Below are 6,000 nucleotides of genomic sequence, written 5' to 3'. Positions count from 1 at the left end.
CCAATCCATGCTTCTTCCGGTCGAACGTCATCCGTAGCAACGACATTAATCTAACGTCATGACGTCATGACGCGTTCGGATTTCTCATTCGGATATCCTCGATAGTTTCCATAAATCTGAAACACAAAGTAACGGCCTCCGTGGAACTGAAAGTTGCTCTGCAACACAACTTTACGGAAACTGCCTAGGATAATAATAATAATAATGATACTTATATTTAATGACAAGGGTGAAAAATTGGGCCCAAAGGCCTCTTTTCAATTTTGCCAAAAGTAGAACTAGAGAAAGCTGTGCCGACTAAAGGCATAAACGAGTGGGATTTGAAGTTAAAAAGATTGTATGAATAATTACATTGAATATTTCATATAATATTTGTTAATGGCTGTGTTTAAATTTGGATACTTTTTTTTTTCTAAAGGTTCTTATGTTGGTAGAAAAGCTAAAGCTAAGATTCCATATAGGCCTACGCGTCATGCGGATCCGTCATGCGTCATCCGTCATGCGTTAAAAATCGAAATGGTTGGTTTAAGAGAGTATGATTCCATATATGCGGAAGCGGTATCCGTCAAATGGTCTCCGTCATGCGTCAAAAAAAAATCGCCGGGTAAAGCGATTTTTGACGGATAGGGGCGCTTTTCCGCGCGGAGATCTCCCAAATGTGACATATTTTGAGGGGATTCCCTGTCTTTTTTTTTATGCACCAAAGGTCCCATCTGTCCATGCGTCAAAAGAAATATAACGCATACGTTTAATGCACATATGGAATCATATTTGACGCATGACGGTTCCGCAAGGGCCATTTATGTCCGCATGACGCATCCGCATGACGCGTATATATGGAAGCTTAGCTTAACGGTAATTCGAGTTCCATAGAGGACATGTATATTTTAAAAGGGATGATTTTAGGTTTTGATATAGGCTTGCCGAATGAAGCTGATTCTTTACTTCCGGCATTTCACATCTGACACAAAATTAGCCTATATGCATTTAATTGATACTTTATCGTGACTATCGGTTTACCAATGAGACGTTTTATCATCATTTTGGATCCATCCTCGAACGTTTTGTTAAGAAATACTCGTAGTCCTGAATGACCAGCCTCTGGATATTTAATTTACCAGAATTCCTTGATCGCGTGGTAATATTGGCATAGTTCCGGTAAACGATCCGAACCGATAACAAAACCCGAAATCCAAACTAACATAGGGCCTTATGAGGCGAAGCATAGGATTGGAAGCAAATGAACTTTTCACGAATGAAGACGTAGCCTATATTAATCATACAAGTGAGTATTAAATATATCATAATGAAAAGTGGTAAGCCATATTAGGTGTCTAGAAGAGTAAACATGCCCTGCCAGGCGCCACACTAGTCATTTTTGCTCAACATGCTGAATAACCACAGATGGCAAAAGAATTCAGAGCCTATATAAACGAGCCTGGTCACTCTGATTGCATGTTCTTATTTTTCTATGGAAGGGGAGGTAGGATTTATCCATGCTCAAGACTAGCTTGGAGGATGTTTTCTCATCCTCTGACATTAAGAGTTTAGATTAATAAGGATAATGAGACAATATAAGCGGAAATTAGTGAAATATTTTATGGTAATTGGGTATCACATCTGTAAGAGATTATACATCTGATCTGAAAAATTATTGGTTAACCTTCATCTAAACATTTTCAGATGCCATAAATGCCATTTCTGATTACAGGAAAAAATACAATTGCAGTTTCAGCACATGACCAGGATTTTCCAAAGCTACATTTGATAGTCAGGATGCTGAGCAGACAACTGAGTATCAATGTAGCTATGGAGCAGACAACTGGCCATAATGCTGAGACTAAGAAACATTGCAAACATTAAGTGAATTAATAAAAATTACACTTCATTGATTCATCAACACCTGTGCCTTTCTGTTTTTCTTACCAGTGCCAAGAAAAAATTTCCCAGTTTCAAATTTGAAATAATAATGTATTCGACACCTGAGGTAGAGCTTAATCATTGATGTAACATACATACTGCCTACGTCACGATGCTCGATGCATAAGACATACTCTAGGATTTTCATGAATGGAATAGTGAATGGATTCAACATGGCTCATCGATGACTTTAAAAGACCTGAAATGCAAATTAGCTTGGGAATCATTTCCACAAATAACTTCTTTCTAACACCTGTCTCAAAGAATCACAAGGCACACATTAAGATTCAAATGCAGATGTAACATGCTGGTTGCCCTGAAATGACAATAAATGTGGGCTTCTGTGACCAAAGAGCCTGCTTCTACAGTGAGTTTACAGTCACTGCATGGTAGTTTTTTTTAGTAGGTACCCTCCTATGTAAGAGATAACATTGGACACAATTGTTGGGACAACAAAGTCATCAATCAACAATAAACTGAAGAATTGTTCTCTTTCTGCTTTTTTGGAGCAGGCTCCTCATTTTCCTCGTTCTCATTCCTTTTTCTCTTTCGAATTTGATTTTATAGCATCCAACCACTAGAGGCGCTGCGGTCCTAGTTATCAAAATGGCCGACATCCAGTGACATGGCTCGTTTATATAGGCTCTGATCATAGAGTTATATGACCATAGAGTTATATATATAACTAAATGAGGAGCCTGCTCCAAAGAAGCAGAAAGAGAACCATAGAACTGACGAATTTCAGTAGTTCAAGGGAGGTAGCCTAACTGATGAAAATATTTTAATCCAATTTTGACAGTTCAAGGGAGGGAACTGATCACAAAAGCTATAATATTATGACAAGAAAAAATGTTTACAAATGCCCGCAACAGTGAGGAAGCATTCTATAATGAAACGTGGCATCATGTGTCCAGTAGAGTTGGCCTAAGCATGCTATGCCTTGAACCACACCCGCCATTGCTGCACAATAGGTATACTACACAGAAAATAATGAGGCAAAAACGAAGCCAGTATTTGAAAGAATTCGAAGCAACGTTGAGCTTAGGCTAGACCGAATCATCTGCCTCTATTCCATGCAGACTCTTATAGCTATTTTGAAAGTTGTCGACTGGTGTAGAGACAGAAAATCTAGGCCCTGTTTTGTGGAGAATTTTCCCAATATCGATCCAAAGAAGCGGGGATTTTAAACCTATTTATTTAAATTGGATCCAAAACCAAATTTATTCGGAAAGATTGATATTTTTGTAGCCTAGTTCAATCATACCATCATAATCCCTCTACATCATATTTTTTTTTAAACGAAATTAATCTCTCGGTTGCAATTTAAAGGTGTGTGCGCAGTCAAAAGTTCACAAAGTCATATGATTAACAAAGTGAAAGTTAAGATGATACCCAAAACTAATTAATGTACTACAGTCATCATAAAGGTTATTTAATATTATGATAGACAAATTTAAAACGCATCTGAGGAGGCGTGGAAATTATCCACAAAATTGGACCTGGTTTTTCTGACTACTCCAGCCGATAAGTATCAAAATATATTAAGCTGTAAAAGTATTGCGAAAAGAGGCTTGGGCCAGATCTAGTGGGTTTTTCCCTTCCTTTCAAATTCAATGCATTTTTGACTCGAATGGGTCTAGTAGGGCAAAGAAAAGAACTAGAAGATCATAGGACCTACCAGATTTTTTGAATAGGCCTATCTGGGATGACCTATCGTCCATGAACTATGACCCATAGTCAACAAAGAAATAAGGACATAAATTGATGCTCCAAGCCTTAATCTAAATTTCCTGATAGTTTATGATAGGCTAGTTTATACATCTATATTTCTGTTTTCTTCTAACGTAAACTAATGATTAATCAAAACTTGAAATTTTAGATAAAAACGGTTTTCCAGAAATCAGATAAACTACTAATTTTAAAGTGAGAGTATTTTGTTTAGATAATATCAAGTAGAATGTGTATAAACAACTTGAGAAATAAAAGTAGGGAGTGTTACTTTAACTATAGTTTATGAGAAATTTATCTGTTTATCTGTAAAGGGATAGCTTCGACAGAATCGTGTGCCCAACAGAATGTGATATTCCCTCTTCAGTTTCTTAAAGTTAAACAAATTAGCACAAATAACACTTTCCTGTACCATGAAGGAAACAGTCTCAGATAAAACAACGCTTAAAGCAGATTATCTGTAATTTTTAATCGGTGAAGGAAGAGTTGCAATTTTAATCGATCCAGACGCCTAGTTATGTTTATGAAATAAATGTTGTACGCCTGAAATCAGCGCGATCAACTGATCCACTAAATAAAACTTAGGTTTATAATATATCTCTTGCAAAGAGGTTTTCTAAACTTTTGATATGCATCGACAGGAATGTATCTAGAAAACGCCTTTAAGCTATATACCACGACGTGGTAACTTGTTAAATTATGCCAATGTCACCATGTTAGTCTATGGAGAAAAAACGTGGTATTTAAATTTTACCACGTTTTTTTTATTTAGGGGATTTCATCCAATTTTTTTTAATATTTCAAAAAATCACACTTTTTAGGTTTCAAAAATATAAATATTGTGCATATTTCACATTGTTAGCACACTAACATAAGCATTTTAATATCCATAGCGAAGGAAAATATCCGCCATATATTTAATATCGGTGACTGTGGTTTTCGGGCATTTTGGACGCTAAATTTCACAGACCAGAACATTTCTACAATCGCTATATGATGTGAACCATAAGGAATGCGTCAGCAATTCGTTTATATATTTTAAAGCTATACTTTTGACAGACTTTTATTGAATTTTTAAATTCCAAGCTATAATACTGTATATTCTTGGTTCCCAGCGTGGGTTTCTTTTCATCCCCTGAGGTGTAAGGTGCGACTTACTATTGTAGGAGAAGAATTATAAAGTTTCACGATTTCTGGTGCCCTTCAACACGACGAACCCAAGCGAACCTCGACACTTTAGTCATCAAAACTAAAGCTCGAAGAAGACTCAATGCGGCGGATGATATGCGTAGGATTTGTCGACACTGTTTCTACATTTGGACTATTGGTGCAAGGAAAACAACAAAGTCTAATCCTACTGAGCATCTAATTGCTTACTTGATTAGTATATTATCATATGAGTGATTATTATGAATGAAAAATCATAACATTTGCAATGTTTTGATTGTTATGAGGCATTGTCTTTCGAAATGCGTTCAGTCTGTAGCTTGTAAATACTCGAGGAGGCAGAATTCTTAACGATTTGGACGAAACCGAACGACTATATTGCTCTGTGACCTAGGCCAGTGCTTTCATTGAGACTCATCTCAAAACACCCAAACAATATAACTTGTTCTTTAGCTAGTAAATGTAAAAGGCACAATAATTGATAAATTTACATAAATTTACATAAAATTTCATAAAAACCATTTAGAAACCCCATTAAAAGTGTTAAAAAATATGTAATTAGTTATTTTCGTTGTTTTTTGAAAAGCGTTCTATTTCAAGCTTGAATGCACTCTTACAGTTCGTGGCAGATTGGGACGGAATTATTAATTTTCACGCAGTTTAACGTCCTACTTTTCTGTTTCACTTAGAGAAGAGCCGTATACAAAACGAAAAAAAGGACGTCTGGAAGAAGTGTTTGGCTAAGGGTTGAGCATAATCAACTGGTGATGGGTGCGGTTCTGCCAAATGTTTAACATCGCCCAAGGATGAACCCTATTGAAAGAAAATGGGTAATTTCAATATGAAGATCTGTATCATTACTAAACTCTACTACATACTACAGTCAAATACTATCAATATCTGTATCATTAATTACTGACCTAGACAACATACTACAGTCAAATACTATCAATATCTGTATCATTAATTACTGACCTAGACAACATACTACAGTCAAATACTATCAATATCTGTATCATTAATTACTGACCTAGACAACATACTACAGTCAAATACTATCAATATCTGTATCATTAATTACTGACCTAGTTACATACTACAGCCAAATACTATCAATATCTGCATCATTAATTACTGACCTAGTTACATACTACAGCCAAATACTATCAATATCTGTATCATTAA

The sequence above is a fragment of the Lottia gigantea genome (genome assembly GCF_000327385.1).
Source record: "Lottia gigantea unplaced genomic scaffold LOTGIsca_1, whole genome shotgun sequence".
Taxonomy (NCBI): Eukaryota; Metazoa; Mollusca; class Gastropoda; family Lottiidae; genus Lottia; species Lottia gigantea.
Note: the sequence above shows the minus strand (reverse complement) of the source record.